The sequence below is a fragment of the Gossypium hirsutum genome, chromosome A03, assembly GCF_007990345.1.
Source record: "Gossypium hirsutum isolate 1008001.06 chromosome A03, Gossypium_hirsutum_v2.1, whole genome shotgun sequence".
Lineage (NCBI taxonomy): Eukaryota > Viridiplantae > Streptophyta > Magnoliopsida > Malvales > Malvaceae > Gossypium > Gossypium hirsutum.
In genome coordinates this window covers 90,329,822-90,356,537 of record NC_053426.1, presented here as the reverse complement: position 1 = coordinate 90,356,537, position 26,716 = coordinate 90,329,822, and the positions used below count along the sequence as shown (strand labels likewise).

General features: G+C 36.2%; 1 non-coding gene and 1 pseudogene across 1 annotated transcript; one reads left to right on the top strand and one right to left on the bottom strand.

The window, feature by feature from the left end:
* LOC107887655 (multicopper oxidase LPR1-like) overlaps nt 1-26,716 on the top strand; it is an 88,805-nt pseudogene that overhangs the window by 36,392 nt on the left and 25,697 nt on the right.
* Nucleotides 9,691-9,796, bottom strand: LOC121227776 (small nucleolar RNA R71). Its single transcript, XR_005925299.1, has one exon. It is a non-coding gene; the product is annotated as a small nucleolar RNA R71 (small nucleolar RNA).

Genomic DNA, 26,716 nt, shown 5'->3' with positions numbered 1-26,716 from the left:
CATTACGAATTGGAATTTAACCATCGCACATGATTATAAACTTGCATGGAAATTTTGTAAATCATAGCCTACTTCAAAACAAGCCGATCTCTATGGCCATAAACAAACAGATAGATTTATCTTTACAAGCCTTCATTTGCCAAATCACATGACACATATAACAAAATACTCAAAAGACCTATACATGCCATTGAACAATTTAGAAATGTCTTTATACCAAAGCTAGTCTATTTGATAGTATGCTGACTCTCCAACCGTCTTCCAATCTTTACGAGTCCTCGAGCTTTATGAGAGACAGGGAAAAGAGAGGGGTAAGAATTTTCATGCTTAGTAAGCTCGAATAACCGAAAAGTAAACTTACCAAGTAATTAGCATGAAATCAAATTGGGCAATAAATTCAATGAACATAGGATGGCTTCCCTATCACTTACACTCAATCAATAAGTTAGTCACATAACAATGCACTATGAAAGTTATCTTAGATGAGCTCATCATTCAACATCTCATTTGTATATATATATGTCACATTAAACTCGTTGAGTTTCTAGGAAATCTCGATGGAATATTCATTTGCCGTCAATTCATACAATGATCATTTCAGATATGCACTCCTGCGAACCTCACATCTTATGGCGGGATTACCAGTCCAGGCTAAATCCCCCATTTTATGAACTCACAAGGTGATGTCAAGATTACCAATCCAGGCTAAATCCCTTATAATGACAAACACCTTTATTGAACTCGGATCTGAATTACCAGTCCAGGCTAAATTTAGATCCTAATTGGATTACCCGTCTGGGCTAAATCCATAATGCACACATATTCTTTGAGAGGCTCGACCATTCAAAGGAACACCCGTCTAGGGTAGGTCCTTTTATAAATGAGATCAATAGATTACCCGTTCGGGCTAAATCCTTACTGCAACACATGCAGGACCTCATTACACATGTCAATCATGGTTTATCCATCGAATTCCCTTTTTAACCTCAACCGAGACATTTATCATAATTTATACTTAAACATGCATTTCATAGAATTTCATGTTATTAATAGATAAAATCATCATGCATTCATAAATCGTATAATTAGGCACATTGAGTGTTTACTATAAGTTATCTGAACTTACCTGGTGTTCGTTTTGGTGTCGTGTTTCGGTTATTCCGAAACCTTTCGTTTTCCTCGATCGACCTCCGAAATTTGTTCCTCGAGGTCTATAACAATAAAAATAGATCATTAACACTCCACATTATAAATTTCAAGTCTAAATTCCACCCCTATTCCAAATGATCGTTTTACCCCTAACCTTTCACATTTTTACGATTTAGTCCTTACGTTCGTATAATGAAACGCATGCAATTTCTACCTTACTCAAGCCTAGCCGAACACTTTTCCCTCTTATGGCAGCCCACATTTTCCATTATTTTCACATTTCTACCACACATTTTAAAACTTTTGCAAAAAGGTCCCTTTAGGGGTTTTTCATGAAAATCACCTAGGAAAAGTTGTTTAACACACCTTAAACTTTCATATTCCTCTATAAAACATCAAAATAAAAGTAAATCATGCATGGGTAAATTTTTAAACATGAACCCTAGCATGAAATATGGGTAGAAATGGAGAGAGTAAGCTATTGGGATCTCAAAATTACAAAGAACATTAAAAACGGGGCTTGGGAGACTTAGTAATGAGCTTGAAAAGCTTGGAAACCCTATCTATGGTGGCTTAGGAATTTTGGCTGGACAAGGGAGAAGAATGGCTTATTTTTGCCTTCTTTTTCTTATTTTATTTCATTAATATGCCAAATGACCAAAATGCCCTCAAGCCCTTTCTTTGAAATTTCATCCATGCAAGCTCATTTTTGTCCAAAAACTTAGAAATTGGGAAATTTTCTCCCCAAGACCTTTTATTTTTAATATAAAGCAATTTCATGCAAATTGCTTCTATAATCCAAGTTTTTCAATTTATTCAATTTAGTCCCTAATTTTTCAATTGGGCACTTACTCAAAGAATTTCTTCATGAAATTTTATCACATGCATATTCTCATATTCTAAGCCTCATAATAATCATAAAATAAATATTTTGATGTTGAATTTGTGGTCCCGAAACCACTATTCCGACTAGGCCCTGTTTTGGAATGTTACATTTCTCCCCTCTTAGGGACTTTCGTCCTCGAAAGTCTTACCAGTGATTAGATTTGGATATTGGCTTCTCATGATTTCTTCTGGTTCACATGTAGCCTCTTCTACACCATGACGATGCCATAAAACTTTTACTGAGGCCACATCTTTATTCCTCAGCTGTTTAACCTCACAAGCCAATATCTTAACTAGTCAGTGAAATCACGTGAGAGGGGTCTGACTGGTATCACCTTAACATAGATACGTGGAACACATCGTGAATCTTTTCCAGTTCAGGTGGTAATGCCAAGTGATAGGCTAACGGTCCAACTCTTTCAATGATCTCGTACGGTCTGATAAATTGCGTACCCAGTTTGCCTTTCTGGCCAAACCTCAACACTTTTTTCCATGGAGACACTTTTAAGAATACTCTATCTCTAACTTGAAACTCAATTGCCTTTCTTTTCAGATTAGCATATGACTTTTGCCTATCCGATGCCTCTTTCAAACAGTCTCGTATCACTTTAACTTTCTCTTCAGTTTCTTTGATCAAATCAACTCTGTGAATCTGATTTTCCTTAAGTTCTGTCCAGTACAATGGAGTTCGACACTTCCTGCCATACAAGGCCTCATAAGGTGCCATCTTCAAACTCGTCTGAAAACTGTTGTTGTAGGCAAATTCTACTACCGGCAAATATTTTTCCCAGCTACCCTGAAATTCAAGGATGCAACATCGCAACATGTCCTCAAGAATCTGAATCATTAGCCCAGACTGACCATCTGTCTGAGGGTGAAAAGCTGTACTAAAGCTTAACTTCGTACCCAAGGCTTCTTGTAATTTATTTCAGAATCTCAAAGTGAACCTTAGGTCTCTGTCGGAAATAATCGATAGTGGTACCCCATGCAATCTTACAATCTCAGAAATGTACAAGTCGGCCAATCTATCGAGGGAGTAATCTATTCTCACCGGAATAAAATGAGCCGACTTCGTCAACTTATCTACTACGACCCATACGGCATCTTTCTTCTTCGAAGTCAATGGCAATCCTGTCACAAAATCCATAGTAACTCTGTCCCACTTCCATTCGGGGACCATCACAGGCTGTAGCAAACCTGAAGGCACTTGATGTTCAGCTTTAACTTGCTGACATACTAGGCATTTCGACACAAATTTAGAAATATCTCTTTTCATGTTGTTCCACCAGTACATTTTCTTCAAATCGTTGTACATCTTGGTACTTCCCGGGTGAATTGACACACAGCTGTTATGTGCTTCTTGCAAAATTTTCCGAATAAATTCATTATTTTTGGGTACACAACCCTATCTCTTAACATTAAACATCCATCAGAACCAATCCGAAAATCTGATTCAATACCTGACTCACATTGAGTTCTTTTAGCTTGCAAGTCATCATCATTAGTTTAAGCATCATAGATTTCCTGAAGGAATGTCGGCCTAGCCTCTAGCTCAGCCAAGACTGAATCATCATCAAGCAATGCCAAACGAGCATTCATGGCCCTTAATGCAAACAAGGATTTTTTGCTCAACCGTTAGCGACCACATTCGCCTTTCCTAGGTGATAGTCAATAATCAGTTCGTAATCCATGATTAACTCTAGCCACATCCGCTACCTCAAATTTAATTCTCTTTGAGTCATCAAATATTTCAAACTCTTGTGGTCAGTGAATATGCGGCAAGTCTCACCATATAAATAATGCCTCCAAATTTTCAAAACAAAAACAATGGCGGCAAATTCTAGGTCGCGTATAGGATAGTTCTTCTCATGCGGCTTCAACTGTCGTGAAGCATTGGCTATTACCTTGCCATCTTGCATAAGTACACAACCCAGTCCATTTAAGGATGCATCACTATAGACTACAAATTCTTTTCCCGACTTAGGCAATACTAAAATAGGAGCTTCAATTAACAGTGTCTTTAACTTCGTAAAACTTTGTTGAGATTTTTCTGTCCATTCAAACTTAACATTTTTCTGTGACAATCTCGTCATTGGAGTTGCTATCATGGAGAATCCTTTCACAAATCTTCGATAGTAACCGGCTAAGCCCAAAAAGCTTCTAACCTTGATTACATTCTTAGGTGGTTTCCATTCGACGATAGCAGAAATCTTACTTGGATCGACTCGGATGCCTTCACCCGAAACAATATGACCCAAAAATCCAACTTCCTGAAGCCAAAACTCACTCTTGCTAAACTTAGCATACAGTTGTTTTTCCCGCAAAGTCTGCAACACAATTCTCAAGTGCTTTGCATGTTCTGACTCATCTTTGGAATAAATAAAGATGTCGTCAATGAACACAACGACAAACTTATCCAAGTATGGCTGAAAGATCCTATTCATTAAATCCATGAATATGGCTGGTGCATTCATTAACCCAAACGGCATGACGAGAAATTCATAATAACTGTACCTCGTTCTAAAAGTTGTCTTAGGTACATCCGATTCTTTAACTCACAGCTGATAATAGCTAGACCTCAAGTCTATCTTAGAGAACACGGTGGCTCCTCTCAACTGATCGAATAAATCTTTGATCCTTGGTAAATGATACTTATTATTAATAGTTACTTTGTTCAGTTGGCGGTAATCTATACATAACCTCATCGAACCATCTTTCTTCCTTACAAATAGAATGGGAGCACCCCAAGGTGAAAAGCTCGATCTTACAAATCCTTTATCCGTCAGCTCTTGCAACTGTGCTTTCAACTCTCTTAGTTCAGTTGGTGTCATCCTATACGAAGCAATTGAAATAGGAGCTGTCCCTGGCACCAACTCAATACCAAATTCTATTTCCCTTTCAAGAGGTAATCCAGGTAATTCTTCTAGAAATACATCTGGGTACTCATATACTATAGGCACAGACTCAATCTTCAACTCTATTTCCTTAGTGTTCAATACAATTGCAAGGTAGGCTTCATACCTTTTTCTCATATATCACTGAGCAACCATTGCCATGATCACTACCGGAGGCGTACCCAACTCTCTTGAATCAACTCGTAGAATCTCACTATCCGGGTATTTTAATTTAATATACTTACTACCACAATTTACAATTACATCATGCAGTGCTAACCAATCCATACCAAGTATTGCATCAAATTCATCAAATGGTAACCACATAAGATTAGCCGAAAAACAATGACCCTGAATCATCAAAGGACAATTCTTACAGACTTTATCAACCATGACTAATCTGCCTGGTGGGTTTGACACTTTAATAATAAATTCTGTAGGCTCAATGAGTATGTTCATTCTAGATACCTAGCTTATACAAATGTATGAATGCGTCGACCCCGGGTCAATTAAGGCAATAACACATGTATCGAAAAGAGAAAAAGTACCCGTGATAACATCAAGAGCAGATGCTTTCTCTCGGGCGCATATCGCATACGTTCTTGCCGGGGATGGGGCCTCTAGTTTTGCAGCGTCTTTAGCCGCAACTCGACTGCCACTGGCACTTCCAGGATATCTCAGAGGTCTACCTCGTGAAATGGGAGTACTCTACTTCAGGGCTACTTCCTTTTCTTTCTCGACTCGCTCTGGGTAGTCCCTGAGAAAAAGTGGTCAAGAGATCCACATTTGAAACATGCACCGCTCTTCACTCGACATTCTCTATAGTGAAATTTGTTGTAACTCTTACACTTAGAATTTTGATCATCTACACTCCCCACACTAGTTACTATCGAGGAGGAAGACTTTTGGCTTCATCGTTTAGAGCTTCTCGCTCTACCTGAATATCTTACTGATGAAATCGAGCGTTCATGCTGGCTCTTTGATTTCTTTGTGGCAAACGAGAGTGTTTTACCACTGGACCTCTTGCTCGCGACTTGGGCTTCTCTCTTTGCTTGCTTTCTTTCGTTGTTAAGCTCCTCAGCCTTCTTGGCCCGATCAGCCAATACGGCAAACTCCAGTATTTCCAGGATCCCAATCAATAACTTAATTTCCTCATTCAGACCTTCCTCGAAGCGTTTACACATTTTTGACTCGGTTTGGACCCATTCAGTTGCGTACTGGCTTAGCCTCACGAACTCTCGTTCGTATTCTACGACAGTCTTGTTCCCTTGTTTGAGTTTCAAGAACTCCTTTCGCTTCAAGTCTAGAAACCGTTGGCTAATGTATTTCTTCCTAAACTCCGCTTGGAAGAAATCCCAAGTGATATTTTCCTTTGGCACTACCGAGGATACAATCTTCCACTGATGATACGTAGTATCTTTTAAAAGGGATATGGCACACTTCAAACACTCCTCAGGTGTGTACGACAAATCATCTAACACCCGCGTAGTGTTCTCGAGCCAAAACTCGGCTCTTTCAACATCATCATCAACTTTAGCTCTGAATTCCTCAGCCCCATACTTTCTAAGCTTATCAACAGGGGCTTTACCAATTCTTACCAGTGCCATACCTCGTGGCAGATCCTCATCAAGTTGGTTAGGGGGCGGGGGAGGTCTTGGTATGTTGGGGCGATTCTTCAGGTAATCCCCAAACCATTCATCCATCATATCAAAGAAGGCAGCTCGGGCCTCTTCTCAGCCCGTTCTTATGACTCATTGCCAATTGGAATTTAACCATCGCACATGATTATTAACTTGCATGGAAATTTTGCAGATCATAGCCTACTTCAAAACAAGCCGATCTCTATGACCATAAACAAAAATATAGATTTATCTTTATAAGCCTTCATTTGGAAAATCAAATGACACATATAACAAAATACTCGAAAGACCTATACATGTCATTGAACAATTTAGAAATGTCTTTATACCAAAGCTAGTCTATTTGATAGTATGCTGACTCTCCAACCGTCTTCCAATCTTTATGAGTCCTCGAGCTCTATGAGAGACAAGGAAAAGAGAGAGGGTAAGCATTTTCATGCTTAGTAAGCTCGAATAATCGGAAAAAAAACTTACCAAGTAATTAGCATGAAATCAAATTGGGCAATTGGAAACACAAAAATTTATATACTTTTTCATACCCAATTCTACTTAAATTCATGCAAATTCGGTTAAATTCTTGTCAAAAGAAGAATTAAATAATATAAAATAATTAATTTATATTAAAAATATGAACATTATGAATTTTAATTAATTTTGTAGTTAATTTTGATTAAATTTGGTTATTTTTGACAGAATTACACAATTGTAGAAAAAGGGCTCGGTGAACACTGCGCGAAGAACAAAATTGAGAGCAATTTGAAGTATCGAGGCCAATTAATTTCCAGCCCAAGATAGTCCAGAAATGTTTATTAATTCATAATTAAATTAATTTTAATTTATTTCCTATTTAATTTAGGTTAAATGAATTAATTTTAATTAATTATGAAGAAAGGGCCTAGTGAACCACACTGGTTGAACCGAATGAAGTGAGCCGAACCAGCCAATAATTGGGCTGACCAGAACTGTCCATTGGTTGACCCAAATTAGAAAATTAGCTGATAAAATATGCTTGCAAAAATGCCCTTGAAAAACCTCCAAATTACGTTCAAACCCCACCTTTATTTTAGGCTTTGTAGATTTGCCCCAGCCTATTTTTAGCAAGGTTGAAAGCTTCAACCTTGCCATGTGTGTGACTGGCCATGGCAGGGCTCTCTTGGCTTCTGAATTTGCTATTTTTAGCAGCCCTCTTCATCTATAAAAGCCACCCTATGCTTCCCATTTCAAAGCATCCCTCAACATCCCTCATTCCACAACATTCTCTCATCCTTTCTTCACTTCTCTCAAAGTTTCCTCTCCATTTTTCCATCCCATTTTCCCTCCCTCTCGTGTCGATTTCCTCTCTTGAGAAAGAGGTGTTCTTCAGCCATCTTGCACAGCAATCAAGGATCCATAAAAGCCTTGCTCGGCGAAGACAACGGAGACTAGGAACGGAGCAACAGTCAAACCGCAGAGAAACACTGGATTTGCTTTCTGTTCCCTTTCTTTTTAATTTCTGTTGTTTTTATGATGAACATATCTATGAAAAATATTGTTGTTGAAATGGTTATTTTAATCAATTTATCTTGAATTTAATTCATGTTGGGTTGATTATATTTTGCCTACTTGAATTATTAAAATAGTGTTTATGCCGTTATAGGCCTCAGTGAAATGCTTGAATAAGTAAAATCATGTTTAGGTTATCTAGCATTATAATTGTTTAGATAACTAAAGAATTAATTGTTTAAACGGATTGATTTTGCAATTAATGGACTCAGTACTTAATCAGTGCATGTTTAATTCTTCTAAAGTAATTGAAAATTAAATTAGCATTGTATTTGGCGATTCATATGCCTTGCATAACTTGCAAGATTGTTGTGATTAAATTGTTTCAAGGTATGGATACTTTGTTACTTCACATAATCTTTTACATGTTTATTAAGTTGAATTAATCGGTTGAATCTACATAGGAATATGCGAGAGATAATTTAATTCAATAAGTATGTATGTGCGATAGCATGTTTACTTTATTAAATCTATTTAGTCGGTTGAATTGGCATAGGGATATGTTCAAGAGATAAATGGAATTTTTTAATTAGTAAATATGTTCATAAGTTAGCAAATTACTGGGTTGCCGTGAATTTATTCATAACAGCGTAAGCACGAATTTAATATTTCTAGGTTAAAAAGGTATAATTAATCCAACACAATTATATCATCTTGATTAAATCTTAATTGAAATTGTGCACTAGAACTCTTTTATTTTATTTAAATTGTTTGCTTAGTTTTAAAATCTTAGTTTATAAATTACTCTTTTCAAACCAAAATCATTTTTACCTCACCAAAGTGTTTTAATTAATTTCATAGATATCGCTTTTTACAGTCCCTATGGGTATGATAACTCAACATTTACTTGTCACTTTATTACTTGTTACGATTGTGTACACTTGCACATTTCCACCGTTCCATGTTTTTGGCGCCGTTGCCGGAGATTGTTTTTAAAAAAAACATTATTTGTGAATTTATTTTTACATTTTGGTTCTTTTATTTTCTTGTTCAATTTTACTTAATTAATTCATCCCTGATTATTTTAGGTGTTTATGAGTATTGACCGAATTATCTACTTACTCCCAGTGGACCCTAAAATAGAACAAATCTTTCACCAACGAAGAAGACAAGTGAACCAGAGAAGGACCGAAGAGATGAATTTCGAGAATATCAATCAAGGAAACAGAGCAAACCTTGCTCAAAATCCTATCCTTATTGTTGATGATAAGGATAGAGCTTTACGACAATATGACGTGCCATTTTTTAATGAGCTTAATCCAGGTATTAGAAGACCCGAGATTGAGGTACAACAATTCGAGCTGAAGCCAATCATGTTCCAGATGCTTCAGACAGTGGGTCAGTTCAGTGGAATGCCTACTGAAGATCCTCATCTTCATTTAAAATTGTTTATGGAGGTGAGTGACTCTTTCAAGCTAGCTGGAGTACTCGAAGATGCATTACGATTAAAACTGTTCTCGTACTCGCTGAGGGACAGAGCTTGAGCCTGGTTAAACTCACTGCCACAGAACTCGATTTCTACATGGCAAGAGTTAGCAGAGAGATTTCTTGTGAAGTATTTCCCGCCTAGCAAGATTGCTAAGCTGAGAATGAGATTACTGCTTTCCAAAAAATGGATGATGAGTCCTTGTATGAGGCATGGGAAAGATTCAAAGAGTTATTACGAAAGTGCCCTCATCACGGAATTTCACATTGCATCCAACTTGAGACATTTTACAATGGTCTCAACGCTCACACAAGGATGGTAGTAGATGCTTCTGCTAACGGTGCTATCTTATCCAATTCTTACAATGAGGCTTATGAAATCATCGAGAGGATCCCCAGTAACAATTATCAGTGGCCAACCAATCGAGCAACATCAGGAAGACGAGCTGCTGGAATCCATGAAGTGGACGCTCTCACTTCACTTGCATCCCAGGTATCTTCGATATCTTCAATGTTAAAGAATCTTACCACTAATGGGTCAAATAGTTTTGCAGCTCAACCACCTAACTAATATGAGAATATAGCCTGTGTCTATTGTGGGGAAGGACATGTGTTTGAAGAATGTCCGTCAAACCCAGAATCCATGTACTACATAGGTAATCAGAACCAGAACCAGAACCGAGGAAGGCAAGGGCTGCAATATAACTTTTACAACCCATCGTGGCGAAATTACCCCAATCTTTCCTAGAGTAACCAAGGGGCTGGAGGCAGTAACAACTATGCCCAACCTAGACCAACCCAGCCGCCTAGTTTTTCACAGCAAGTTCAGAAACTAGTTTAGGCTGAATCGTCCAATAGCTTAGAGAATTTATTGAAGGCATACATGGCGAAGAATGACGCCACTCTAAGGAATTTGGAGAATCAAGTGGGCCAGCTTGCTACTGAACTTAGGAACCGTCCACAAGATGCTTTACCTAGTAACACGGAAAATCTGAGAAATCTAGGGAAGGAGCATTGTAAAGCACTAACATTAAGGAGCGGAAAACCGGTAGAGCCTAACATCATTGAAGCTGAAAAGGAGCATGCTGAAGCTTAAGATTCGGAAGAAGTTCAACTGAGTGTTGAAGTTCCTGTTCCACTAGAACCAGAACCTGCAATACCTAAACAGATAACCTCAGAACCAGCCAATTCTGATCAGCCAATCATTTCGTTAGCAGCAGAATTGCCGCCAAAGACAAATCAACCAATACCAACTCCAGTATATAAACTTCCACCACCTTACCCTCAAAGACTCCAAAAGCAAAAACAGGAGGTCCAATTCAAGAAGTTCCTTGACGTACTCAAGCAACTTCATATCAACATCCCGTTGGTTGAAGCACTTGAAAAAATGCTAAATTACGTAAAATTCATGAAAGATATCCTGTCCAAGAAGCGAAGACTTGGATAATTTGAGACGGTAGCTTTGACGAATGAATGTTGTGCATATCTTCAAGAAAAATTACCCCCTAAGCTGAAGGATCCTGGGTGTTTTACCATACCATGCAACATTGGAGCAGCTTATTTTGGTAAGGCACTATGCGACTTGGGCCCAAGTATCAACTTGATGCCTATGTCGATATTTAAGAAGTTAGGGATAGGTGAAGTTAGACCTACTACGGTTACACTTCCGCTAGCAGATCGATCCTTAGCACATCCAGAAGGAAAAATCAAGGATGTATTGGTACATATAGATAAGTTTATATTTCCTGCTAATTTTGTAATTTTAGATTTCGAAGCAGACAAAGAAGTACCAGTTATCCTGGGGAGACCGTTCTTATCAACCGAAATGACACTTATTGATGTGTAGAAGGGAGAACTTACTATGCGCGTTCAGGATGATCAGATAACATTTAATGTTTTCAAGTCAATCCAATTTCTTGACACAATAGATAATTGTTCTGCAGTATCCAACTTAGAGGATTTAATAGTGGAGAAGGAACTCAACTCTGTTGAGGATCCTCTGGAAAGAATTTTGACATCAGACCCTCCAAGTGATGAAGAGAAGGATGGAAACTTAGCTTTGTTAGAAGCTAATCAAAATGAATTTAATCCACAATCCCGTTTCGAATCTTTGGATTTAGAGGAAAGAGATTACACACAGCCGAAAGCATCAATCGAGGAGCCACCTAAACTAGAACTCAAGGTATTACCTTCTCATTTAAAATATGTTTATTTAGGTGACGCTTCTACTCTGCCTGTGATTGTTTCAGCAGAGTTAACTACTGAGCAAGAAGAGAAACTTATCTTAGTTCTGAAATAATTTAAGAAGGTTATCGGATGGACCATAGCCGATATTCGCAGTATTAGTCCATCTGTATGCATGCACAAGATTATCCTGGAAGATGGTGAAAAAGGGATGATCAATGGACAATGAAGGCTGAACCCCATCATGAAGGACATAGTGAAAAAAGAGATTATCAAGTGGTTAGATGCGGGTATCATTTACCCCATCTCAGACAGTTCATGGGTAAGTCCGGTCCAGTGCGTACCAAAGAAAGGAGGTATCACGGTCATAGAGACTGAGAATAACGAGTTGATACCGACTAGAACAGTTACGGGATAGAGAATCTGCATCGATTACCGGAAGCTAAACAAGGCAACTAGGAAAGATCACTTCCCTTTGCCGTTCTTAGACTAGATGCTGGATAGACTCGCGGGGCGAGATTACTATTATTTTCTCGATGGCTACTCAGGGTACAACCAGATTACGGTAGCACTATAATATCAACACAAGACCACATTCACCTGCCCGTACGGTACATTTTCATTTAGATGCATGCCATTTGGTTTATGTAATGCACCTGCTACATTTCAAAGATGTATGATGTCTATTTTCACTGACATGGTTGAGAAATTTTTGGAAGTTTTCATCGACGACTTTTCAGTGTTTGAAGATACGTACGATGATTACTTAGCCGATCTGGCTAAGGTACTTAGGCGATGCTAAGAGACAAACCTAGTCCTTAACTGGGAAAAGTGCCATTTTATGGTACGAGAAGGTATTGTTCTGGGGCATCGGATAACAAGACATGGGATCGAGGTAGACAGAACAAAAGTAGATGTTATTGAGAAACTCCCACCTCTAACATTTGTAAAGGGTGTTAGGAGCTTTTTGGGCCACGCCGGGTTTTATCGAAGATTTATCAAGGACTTCTCCAAAGTTGCTAAACCTTTATGCAAATTATTGGAGAAGGACACGATATTCAAATTTAATGAAGAATGCTTAAAAGCTTTCAATGACTTGAAGAATCGATTAGTCACGGCACCCATAATTGTCACACCAGACTGGAACTTGCCATTTGAATTGATGTGTGATGCAAATGACTTCGCAAAAGGAGCTGTCATGGGCCAGCGAAGGAACAAAGTTTTTCATCCCATCTACTATGCAAGCCGAACTCTGACAGGAGCTCAGTTAAACTATACGGTAACAGAAAAAGAGTTACTTGCTATCGTATTTGCTTTCGACAAGTTTCAATCTTATCTTGTAGGTACCAAGATAACTGTCTATACAGACCACTCGACAATTAAATATTTACTTGCCAAGAAAGACACTAAGCTGAGGTTGATCCGATGGGTACTACTACTTCAAGAGTTCGATTTGGGAATTCAAGATCGAAAGGGAGTAGAAAACCAAGTAGCAGATCACTTGTCCTTATTGGAGCTGCAAGAAGGGAATTCTCCACTTGTACCGATTCAAGAAACATTTCCAGATGAACATATATTGAAGGTAAGTCATGTCTATAATACCCCTTGGTTTGCTGATATTGCTAACTTTTTAGCTTATGGTTTAATGTCGTATGATAAGACATATCAACAAAGGAGAAAGTTTCTTCACGATGTGAAGTACTATTTCTGGGAGAAACCATATCTGTTTAAAAAGTGTGTAGATCAGATGATTAGGAAATGCGTGGCAGAAGACGAAATACTTAAGATTCTATACCACTGTCACTCAGCCCCAAGTGGGGGTCATTTCGAAAGAACTCGTACTGCAGCCAAAGTATTGCAAGCCGGATTCTTTTGGCCAACACTATTCAATGATGCATATGCATATGTAAAGAGTTGTGACCGATGTCAAAGAGTTGGAAATGTCACCAACAGAAATGAGATGCCTCGAACAAACATCATTAAGGTCGAATTATTCGATGTTTGGGGTATTGATTTTCTTGGGACTTTTGGTCACAAGTATATACTGGTCACAGTAGATTATGTGTCCAAGTGGGTCGAGGCAAAGGCATATCTAACAAACGATACTAGGGTTGTGATGAAGTTTTTGCAGAAACACGTGTTCACGAGGTTTGGAACCCCGAGAGCCATCATTAGTGATGAAAGGTCCCACTTTGCGAACAAGTGGTTAAAATGGTTACTAGACAAGCACGGGGTGAAACACAAGGTTGCAATGGCTTACCATCCGCAGACGAATGGACAAGCTGAACTGGCAAATAAAGAAATCAAGGGCATATTGGAGAAGGTAGTTTGCCCGAACTGACAAGACTGGTCGAAAAGACTAGATGACGCTTTATGGGCCTACAGGACAGCGTACAAGACACCTTTAGGGATGTCACCCTATAGGCTAGTTTTCAGTAAAGCATGTCATCTACCTTTGGAGTTAGAGCACAAAGCTTATTGGGCTCTTCGATGACTCAACTTAGATCCTAAGCTCGCAAAAGAAAGACGTATGTTCCAACTCAACGAGTTAGAAGAATTCCAAATGTTCTCATATGAAAATGCCAAATTACTTAAAGAGAGACTCAAGAAATGGCATGACAAACACATCCGGGTTCGAGAATTTGAAGCAGGTCAGCAAGTATTGTTGTTCAACTCGAGATAGAAGTTCTTTCCAGGTAAGCTAAAATCACGTTGGTCCGGTCCATTTACAATTCACAGAGTCTATCCATACGGAGTTGTTGAACTCCAAGGTAAGAGAGGTAATTTTCAAGTTAATGCTCAGCGTTTGAAACACTATTGGGGGAATAAAACCGAACGGGATAAAGTCTCGTTCATTTTGTCAAATATTTAATAATTTTCGTGTTTTGTTTAATAAATAATTTAAGGTATATTTTTTGGGTTTAGTATGTTAAAATAAATTCTGTCTAGGAGGTTGGAACTTAAGCGGGACAATTTGTGACCCCTCCAATCTTTCCTGGGAATTTATTTTAACATAATTTTCCAAGAAATTTTTCCCTAATCAATAAAATAAATTTTTGTTTTTCAAATAAAAGGGTCAATTTGATCCAATTTTTAATTTGCAACTCAATTTTTAATTTTCATTAAGTCTAGGGACTTAAATTGAGTTATTTTTAAAATTTGATTGCTCTTTTCGTAAATAATAAAAACTAAATGCCTCTTTTTGTAAATATTTTTTTAAAGGGCTTCTAGAATAAATGTTTTTAGTTAAAAAATGATAATTATTAATATATAATTATACCCATTATAATATATATTAATTATTATCAATTTTTGGATTTTGTTTGATAAGTTTTGATAATAAGATGATAATCTTTAATATATAATTATAGCTATTTATATATTAATCTTTATCAATTTAGCATGAAATTAGGATTTTATCTTTGTTTTAATAAATTAAATAGCAATTAATAGTTTAATATATGCATATATCGAATTATTAATTTTTGTTATCTTTATATAGGATTAGAATTTAGAATTTTTATTAATTAATTTGTTTTAAAGAATTCTACTCTAATTCCTATTTCTCCCCCTATAAATACTACCCATCTTCTCATTCACCTAACACTTAAAACCCAAAGCACCAAAATACCCAAGTGCCGAAACCCCAAGTAGCAGCAGCTCCAAGCACTCAGCCAGCACACGCCCAGCTCCATCGCACGCACGTCCCGCGTGCAACGCGCGTTGCCTTGAGCGGGCCCAGCCTCAACTCGCACTAGGCCTTCACCCCGGGCGCGATACCTGCCCTCTGCACCATCCTGCGCGTGCCCGAGTCCCACCTACTGCCGAACGCCCGTGTTGCTACCAGCCCTACTATGCACCTTTGCTCCCACACGCACCACGCCCGCACGCCCTAGCTGCTTGTGCAGCATTCCTTTCCCATCCATCCTAAGCCACAAACCTCCAACCCTTCTTTTAAATTCCCATCTTTTTCTTCATTATTATTATTAATTCCTAGAGTTTTTATATTTTTACAAAAAAGGTGGTAAGACCTAGTTTTTCTTAATTTTAATTTTAATTAATTAATTTTTCATATCATTGAATTACTAATAATTTTTATTAAAATTTATTGAGAAACTAATTTTTCCATCTTATGATCAAGTTAAACATGCCTCGCAAGAGAACTCGTGCTTCCGCTCAAATTGATGAAACACAAAACAAATTCCACTGTGAAGAAGCCAAAGTGGGATACGAAAGTATCTTCAAAAACCAACAGATGCATCCAGAAAAAGGCTTCACTTTAAAGGAGAGCAACTACCGAGAATTTATGGCTCGTATTCGTCAAGTTGCTGAAACCCTAAATTGGGAGTTGTTTTGTGAAAAGAGACCAAGTGTGGATAAGGAACTAGTTCGTGAGTTTTATGCAAATTTAACTTTAGGAGAGATGATAGAAGTTCCAGTTCGCGGAATCAAGGTACCGATAAATTCAAATGCTATTAATGAATTCTTTGAATTACCAAATCTCGAAAACAATGAATATTCCACATTGATGAGCAATATCAAACCTGAAAATCTGCGAGAAATTCTCGAGGAGCTTACAGTTGAAGGTTCCAGTTGGACTATGTCGAAACAAGGAACCCACACGTGTCGAAGAGAATACTTAACACCTATTGCAAAGGTATGGTTCTATTTCATCCGTTTCAACCTTCTGCCTAGCTCACATGGGACTACAATTTTATTGGAGCGAATGATTTTACTATACTCAATCTTAATGGGTAAGACCAATGATGTGGGAAAGATCATCCTGAAAGAAATTCGAAACTGTGCCGCTAGACGCTCTGGCCCTGCTTACTTCCCCTTTACAATAACTATTCTGTGCTTGAAATCAGAAATTCTTGCTAATGTCAAGAAGACAGGGTACACCCAAGGCACAATTACAGATTAGGACCTCTACCGAGTAGCCGGAGACTCATTTCTACAACAATGAGTTGAAGAAAGTGAAGAGCCTGAGGAACCTGATGAAGAAGAAGATCCCACGATGCAATCATTTGAAGTCCCTGATAAGGTGGACCCAGTATAGCCAAAAGACGAATCGGATGCTGGAACTTCAATGTTTCGAGCTAAATCATCGAGCCCAGACCTTTGAGATGAGCTATCAAAACTGATGGACTTAATGCAACATATGCAATGGCAGCAATAAGCCTACTGGAGATACTCAAAAATAGGTGATGACTCGATGAGAAGTGCTTTTAAGAAAATATACAATGACCCATTTATTTTTGTGCCTGAATTTCCATATTTCATATTCGAGCCATGGACTCCACTCTCGAAAAAATAGATAAGCGATTCATGCAAAGGCAATAGTGATGGAGCAAAAGATGAGTCAAATACGGAAGGGTCTGCAAATAAATAAAGGGAGGATCTTGACTTTATTTTATCTCTATTCTTAGGTCATTTTAGGATTAAGTTTAATTAGGAATTTATTTCTATTTTTTGCATAATAAAACAAGAGAGAAAAATCACTAATAAAATGTGAGCAAGTCACGAAACTTAAAGTGTGGCAATAGATATATACATATCTAGGATTGGATTTAGAAAGAGCTTGGTACTTAAGTAGTCAAATTGACTCACCTCTTCTTTTCTAAAATCCTACCTGGTGTATAGTATCTATTCACTTTAAACAATGAGGACATTGTTCATTTTAAGTTTGGGGGGACCGAGAAATTGAATTATTTCCACTTAGGATAAAATTTTTCTTTTAATTATGATTAGGATATATTTTTTTCAGAAATTTGAATTCTATTAAGTATGCTCAATTTAAGTATGAATAAAGTTCTATTATGTCAATAAATTATTATGTTAGCTTAATAATGACATGAATGTGTTTTTAAAAAAAGCATGCAAATTCATACCATAAAATTTTTAGTTCTTTAGGAAAGTTAGGTATGCATGAAAGTTTAAGTCTTTAGAATTGACTTAGTAAGTTTCTTGAGGCGAAATCCTAGGGAGCATGAAATGTTGGAAATGATTTAGGCAACTATTGTTTGGACCGTTTGAGCCTTTCAAGCCAACCATGGTATATTTTATCCATTGAAACCCAACTTTGAGACTATATGGCTTGATTTTATTCCGACCCTTATAATAATTAGCCATTACTTTATGCTTAATAATCTTAAAATTGGCCCAAACACTAGACTCGGTAATATTCTAGATGTTGTTCAAAAATAAGTTTGGGGGAGTTGACAAGAAGTATCAATTGCTCGAGAATTGCAGTACACAAAATAAGTGCTCGTGTTAAGTAAAAAAAAAAGCACATATATTTGAAAAAGAGCATATGAAAGTCAAGTTGGTGTATCGAAGGTAAAAACTACAAAGGTTCAATTGACGCTGAGTCTCGGGTTTTTTTTAAAACCAAAATTTATCCATCTTTCACTTAGCCCTAGCCTAGCCACGTTACAACCCTGATAAAGACCTATTGATTCAAAGTCCTCATGCTACCTACATTAGTGGAGAGAAATTGCTACGATCAATATATGAAGACATAAGTTAAGGTTAATGATTGCAGCTTAGTCTCTAATAAAGGAATAAAAATCAAATTGGTAAGGATTAACATGTCTTTGGTACAAAAGCATTTAGTCTAAATTTTACTATAATAATAAGTGGTTGAATTTAAGTTGAACAATATGCATTCTTAAGTAGCATAACTAACAGATTTCTTGTCTTTGAGCATAAGTATTTTAAGTTCATAATTTTGGGCAAAATGTTGTTCTGAAGGAATTTTTTAAAGGTGTTTTCCGAGAGATTCTTTTCAAAATTTGCGCATTACTCGGGACAAGAAATGGATTAAGTTTGGGGGTGTGGGAACACAAAAATTTATATACTTTTTCATACCCAATTCTACTTAAATTCATGCAAATTCGATTAAATTCTTGTCAAAAAATAATTAAATATTATAAAATAATTAATTTATGTTAAAAATATGAACATTATGAATTTTAATTAATTTTTTAGTTAATTTTGATTAAATTTGGTTATTTTTGACAGAATTACACAATTGGAGAAAAAGGGCCCGGTGAACACTGCGATAAGAACAAAACCGAGAGCAATTTGAAGTATCGAGGCCAATTAATTTCCAACCCAAGACGGTCCAGAAATGTGTATTAATTCATAATTAAATTAATTTTAATTTATTTCCTATTTAATTTAGGTTTAATGAATTAATTTTAATTAACTATGAAGAAAGGGCCTGGTGAACCGCATTGGTTGAACCGAATGGAGTGAGCCGAACCAGCCACTAATTGGGCTGACCAGAACCGTCCATTGGCTGACCCAAATCAGCAAATTATATGATAAAATATTCTTGCAAAAATTCCCTTGAAAAACCTCCAGATTACGTTCAAACCCCACCTTTATTTTAGGCTTTGTAGATTTGCCCCAGCCTATTTTTAGCAAGGTTGAAAGCTTCAACCTTGCCATGTGTGTGGCCGGCCATGGGAGGGTTCTCTTGGCTGCTGAATTTGCTATTTTTAACAGCCCTCTTCAGCTATAAAAGCCACCCTATGCTGCCCATTTCAAAGCATCCCTCAAAATCCCTCATTCCACAACATTCTCTCATCCTCTCTTCACTTCTCTCAAAGTTTCCTCTCCATTTTTCCATCCCATTTTCCCTTCCTCTTGTGCCAATTTCCTCTCTTGAGAAAGAGGTGTTCTTCAGCCATCTTGGGCAGCAATCAAGGATTCATAGAAGCCTTTCTCAACCAAGACAACGGAGACTAAGAACGGAGCAACAGTCAAGCCGCAGAGAAACACTGGATTTGCTTTCTGTTCCCTTTCTTTTTAATTTCTGTTGTTTTTATGATGAACATATCTATGAAAAATATTGTTGTTGAAATGGTTATTTTAATCAATTTATCTTGAATTTAATTCATGTTGGGTTGATTATATTTTGCCTACTTGAATTATTAAAATAGTGTTTATGCTGTTATAGGCCTCAGTGAAATGCTTGATTAAGTAAAATCATGTTTAGGTTATCTGGCATTATAATTGTTTAGATAACTAAAGAATTAATTGTTTAAATGGATTGAAATTGCAATTAATGGACTCAGTACTTAATCAGTGCATGTTTAATTCTTCTAAGGTAATTGAAAATTAAATTAGCATTGTATTTGGCGATACATATGCCTTGCATAACTTGCAAGATTGTTGTGATTAAATTGTTTCAAGGTATGGCTACTTTGTTACTTCACATAATCTTTTACATGTTTATTAGGTTGAATTAATCGGTTCAATCGACATAGGAATATACGAGAGATAATTTAATTCAATAAGTATGTATGTGCGATAGTATGTTTACTTTATTAAATCTGTTTAGTCGGTTGAATTGGCAAAGGGATATGTTCAATAGATAAATGGAATTTTTTAATTAGTAAATATGCCATGAATTTATTCATAATAGCGTAAGCACGAATTTAATATTTCTAAGTTAAAAAGGTATAATTAATCCAACACAATTATATCATCTTAATTAAATCTTAATTGAAATCGTGCACTAGAACTCTTTTATTTTATTTAAATTGTTTGCTTAGTTTTAAAATCTTAGTTTATAAATTGCTCTTTTCAAACCAAAATCATTTTTACCTCACCAAAGTGTTTTAATTAATTTCATAAATATCGCTTTTTACAGTCCCTGTGGGTATGATAACTCGATATTTACTGGTCACTTTATTACTTGTTACGATTGTGTACACTTGCACATTTCGACCATTCCAGCAATAAATTCAATGAGCACAAGATGGCTTCCCTATCACTTACACTCAATCAATAAGTTAGTCACATAACAATGCACTATGAAAGTTATCTTAGATGAGCATCATTGAACATCTCATTTGTATATATATATGTCACATTAAACTCGTTGAGTTTCTAGGAAATCTCGATGGAACATCCATTTACCGTCAATTCGTACAATGATCGTTTCAAATATGCACTCCCGCGAACCTCACATCTTATGGCGGGATTACCAGTCCAAGCTAAATCCCCCATTTTATGAACTTACAAGGTGATGTCGGGATTACCAGTCTAGGCTAAATCCCTTATAACGACAAACACCTTTATTGAGCTTGGATCTGAATTACCAGTCCAGGCTAAATTCAGATCCTAATCAGATTACCCATCCGAGTTAAATCCATAATGCACACATATTCTTCGGGAGGCTCGACCATTCGAAGGAACACCCATCCAGTATAGGTCCTTTTATAAACGAGATCAACAGATTACCCGTTCGGGCTAAATCCTTACTGCAACACATGCAGGACCTCATTACACATGTCAATCATGGTTTATCCATCGAATTCCCTTTTTAACCTCAACTGAGACATTTATCACAATTTATACTTAAACATGCATTTCATAGAATTTCATGTTATTAATAGATGCAATCATCATGTAACATCCTAAAATAAGGTCTAGTCGAAATGGTGGTTATGGGACCACAAATTCGACATCAAAATATTTATTTTATGATTAATATGAGGCCTAGAATGTGAGTATATGCATATGTTAAAGTTTCATGAAGAAATTCTTTGAGTAAGGTGTTCAATTGGAAATTAGAGACTAAATTGAATAAATTGTAAAACTTGAATTCTAGAAGCAATTTGTATGAAATTGCTTTGGGTTATGAATTAGAAGGTCTTGGAGAGCAATTTGCCCAAATTCTTAGTTTTTGGACAAAAATGGGCTTTCATGGATGGAATTTTAAGGAAATAGCTTAAGGACATTTTGGTTATTTGGTATTTTAATGAAATAAAATGGGAAAAATTAACCAAAATCAGCCCATTCTCTTCCTTGTCCAGCCGAAACTTCAAGGGTTTCCATAGCTAGGGTTTTCAAGCTTTCCAAGCTCAATAGTAAGTGCTCCCAAGCCCCATTTTTCATGCTCTTTGTATTTTTGAAATCCTAGTAGCTTGCTCTCTCCAGTTCTACCCATATTTCATGCTAGGGTTCATGTTTAAAAATTTACCCATGCATGAGTTGCTTGTATTTTGATGGATTATGGATGAATATGAAAGATGAATGTGTATTAAACATCTTTTCCTAGTTGATTTTCATGAAAAACCCTTATAGGGACTATTTTGCAAAAGATGTAAATGTATGGTAGAAATGAGAAAATAATGAAAAATGTGGGCTACCATTAGAAGGAAAAGTGTTCAGCTAGGCTTGGGTAAGATAGAAAGTGTATTTGTTTCATTATACGAGCCTAGGGACTAAATTGTAAAAATGTGAAAGGTTAGGGGCAAAACGGTCATTTGGACCAGGGTAGATATTAAACTTGAAATGTATAATGTAGTGTATTAATGAGTTAACTTTTGTTGTTATAGACCCCGAGGAACAAATTCTAGAGGTCGATCAAGGTAAACGCAAAGTTTTGGAATAACCAAAACACAACTCCGAAAAGAATACTAGGTAAGTTCAGATAACTTAAAGTAAACGCCTAATATGCATAATTGAATGATTTATGAATGCATGATGATTGCATTTATTATTAGTATGAAATATCATAGAAATGCATATTTGATGGTAACATGTGAAAAATGTCTCGGATGAGGTTGACAAAGGGAATTCGATGGATAAACCCTCATTGATATGTGTAAAGAGATCCTGCATGTGTTGCAGTAAGGATTTAGCCGGGACGGGTAATCCGTGATCTCAAGTATGAAAAGGATCTAACCCGGACGGATGTTCCTTGAATGATCAAGCCTCCCGAAGAATATGTGTACATTATGGATTTAGCCCGGACGGGTAATCCGATTAGGGTCTGAATTTAGCCTGGACTGGTAATTCAGATCCAAGCTCATTAAGGGTGTTTGTCGTTATAAGGGATTTAGCCTAGACTGGTAATCCCGACATCACCTTATGAGTTCATGATATGGGGGATTCAGCCTGGACTGGTAATCCTGCCATGAGATGTGAGGTTCGCGGGAGTGCATATATGTGAAATGATCATTCGTAAGAATTGACGGATAATGGGTATTCCATCGAGATTTACTAGAAACTCAAAGGGATTAATATGATGTATGTCAATAAGATGATGAATGATGAGCTCATCTACATAAATTACATGATGCTTTGTTACGTAACTAACTCATTGATTGAGTGCATGTGATAGGGAATCGTTTCATAATTGATGATTCATGATTTAAATATGGATGTATGCTAATTACTCGGTAAGTTTACTTTCCGGTTATTCGAGCTTACTAAGCATATAAATGCTTACCCCTCTCTTTTTGCCTGTCTCACAGAGCTCGAGGATTCGAAAGGATTGGAAGACGATTGGAGAGTCAACACACTATCAACTAGACAAGCTTTGTATAAAGACTTTGTTTATTTTGTTCAATGGCATGTATAGTATTTTTGAGTATTTTGTTATATGTGTTATTTGATTTGTCAAATGAAGGCATGTAAGAATATGTTTATCTCTTTGTATATGGCCACGAAAATTGGCTTTATTGAAGTAGGTTATGACCTACGAAATTATGCATAGTTTTATTTACAAGTGATGAGTCGTTACCAATTGGCAATGAGTCACATGAACGACCCAATATCGGATGAATTAAAGTGACATGGGAACCCATAAACACTAAATGGGAAATAAACTATCATGTATGAAACCAATGATATGAGGTTTCCATACATCTAGTTTAATCAAGATTATTTACAAGTGTATAATTGTGTTTTACTTTGAATTTGGTAACTACTAAGCACAAGTAGTAGAAAGGAGTGACTAAAGGCTTCGAAAATAACCTATTAGAGTCCACATAGTTAGACACACGGGCGTGTGTCTAGGCCGTGTGTGACACACGGTTCCCTCCCATGGGCGTGTGCTATGGCCGTGTGTCCCCTGCACTTAAAATTTTAGCTCAAAGTTGCACAAGGGTAGGCCACAGTGGCATGCACCATGGCCGTGTTAAAAAGACAGTGTCGTCCACAGGCAGGCAGCACGGGTGTGTGCCATAGCCGTGTTGATAAGTCAGTGTTGCCCACGGCTGAAGGGCATGGGCGTGCCCCAAGTCACACGGGCGTGTGACACTTTATGATAAGGAAATTTTCCTAAGGAGCCCAAGGTTTATCGAACGTACCCAATTTGTCCCGCACTGCCCCTAGGTATGTTATAAGACTCGAAGGCCTATATAAGGGACGAGTTGTTCATGGATGAAAAGCTTAAATTTTGAGTAAAACTTGGTGACCCAATTTGGTACGTTTCAAAATGTAAAGTCCTGGTAATGCCTCTAACCCTATCCTGGCGTCGAGTACGGGTGAGGGTGTTACACATCATGCATTCATAAATCATATAATTAGGCACATTGAGTGTTTACTGTAAGTTATCCGAACTTACCTGGTATTCGTTTCGGTGTCGTGTTTCGGTTATTCTAAAACATTTCGTTTTCCTCGATCGACCTCCGAAATTTGTTCCTCGGGTCTATAACAACAAAAATAGATCATTAACACTCCAATTATACATTTCAAGTCTAAATTCCACCCTCGGTCCAAATGACCGTTTTTCCCCTAACCTTTCATATTTTTACGGTTTAGTCCTACGCTCGTAATGAACGCATGCAATTTCTACTACTCAAGCCTAGCCGAACACTTTCCTCTTATGCAGCCCATTTCCATTATTTTCACATTCTACCACACATTTATACTTGCAAAAAGGTCCCTTTAGGGGTTTTCATGAAAATCACCTAGGAAAAGTTGTTTAACACACCTTAAACTTTCATATTCCTCCATAAAACATCAAAATACAAGTAAATCATGCATGGGTAAATTTTTAAACATGAACCCTAGCATGAAATATGGGTAGAAATGGAGAGAGTAAGCTATTGGGATCTCAAAATTACAAAGAACATTAAAAACGGGGCTTGGGAGACTTACTAATGAGCTTGAAAAGCTTGGAAACCCATCTATGGTGGCTTAGGAATTTTGGTTGGACAAGGGAGAAGAATGGCTTATTTTTTCCTTCTTTTTCTCATTTTATTTCATTAATATGCCAAATGACCAAAATGCCCTTAAGCCCTTTTTTTGAAATTTCATCCATGGAAGCCATTTTTGTCCAAAAACTTACAAATTGGGAAAATTTCTCCCCAAGACCTTATATTTTATAATCTAAAGCAACTTCATGCAAATTGCTTCTAGAATCCAAGTTTTGCAATTTATTCAATTTAGTCCCTAATTTTCCAATTAAGCACTTACTCAAAGAATTCTTCATGAAATTTTAACACATGCATATTCTCATATTCTAGCTCGTAATAATCATAAAATAAATATTTGATGTCGAATTTGTGGTCCAAACCACTATTTTGACTAGGCCCTATTTTGGGATGTTACAGTTTGCTTCAGTTTCGAACTTATTCATGAAATCAAGTTTTAATGTTTAGATATTTTATAGTTCTACAGAATAAGTTATAACAGCAGTCTCTCCTAATCTTGGGAAGATGCATAGTGTACCTACCAAGGCAATTTCAGTAATAGAAAATAATATCATATTGATACTAGCTGTTATATTTACTTGCTTCACTATGTACATTATAGTCTCCCACCACAAGATATATTTCCTAGAGTTTCTTATGCCACTACTAATTGTTAGAAATATACCCTAACGTACAAACCATTATATGCCATTTCTACATATTCTCTTTCCAAAAATAATTTAACAATAACCTCTCTCTAGTTGTAACGACCCAATAGTCACGGATATCGGAAAGTGTGTTTTCGGGTCTCCATTTTCAAAAAATGATTCGTAAATATTTATTAAAAATATTTACGACGTTAGTAGTGTAGTTAATTGGGTTTTGGTTAGGTGAATTTTTTTAAATTAAGGTTAATTAGGTATAAGGATTAAATTGAATAAAGTGTGAAAGGTTAATAATAGAATAGAGAAAGGTAAAGAGACTAATTAAGCAAATAAACCATAAAATTTACAATTGTATGGTAATAGTAAATTACATGTGTAACAATATTATACATATACTTGTAATAATTATATATACTTACTTATTATTTAAGAAATATTAGTATATTATATTATACTATATATATTATATTAAAGTATAAAATAATAAATAAGTAATTGAACCAAATTATGACAAATGTATGATAATGGTGAAATACATGTGTAAAAATAATAATCATATGTATATATTAATAATACATGTATTTTCTTATTGTATAAATAAAATATTTATTATATTATAATATGATAATAAAAAAACATAAAAGAAAAAGAAGAACAAAATTGGGGAACAAAACAGGGGAAAGAAAGAAGAAAAAGAAAGAAAGAAAAAGAAAGGAGAAAATTTAGGGTTTAAGGTTCAAACTCAAGTGGCAAGTCAATTTAGTCCCTTTTCTTAAAATTTTTATTTTTTTAGAATCCTAAACAAAATACTACTTGATTTATATTGAAATTTTAGAAGTTAGTGAATTTTTAGAAGTTGTTCATGTTGAATAAATTGAAATGTTAGGGGTTAAATTGATAGAATTTCAGTTAGAAGTGAAAAAGGGATTGAATTGTAAAATAATCATAAGTTTTGAGTAATAGGACTAAATTGAGAGAATTTCAAATTAGGGTTATGGTGAATTTTGAAGGTTGAAATTAGTCTAAAGTGGGAGTTGAAATGAAAATATGATATTAGTTTTAAATAAATAAAGTTGTTTTGGTATTAAGGATTAATTGAAAATGTAAGCAAAAGTTGAATCAAAATTAAAATATTTAATGTGAAATTGTTGTGTATAATGATTTTAAATTGTTTTAATTTCTGTAGATAACCGTTGTGCTGGAGACTCGGTAAGAAAGGAAAGATAAATTAATGAGGAGTAGCTCAAGAATTATGGTTTGTATTTCTATAATCCGAATTTAGAAATTTTTATGTATGTTAAAATTAATGTGTATCTTAAGTAATTAAGGGTAATTTTTTTAATTATTTTTATATGTATTTAATTTAGATTTGTATTAAGTGAATTTTGTGA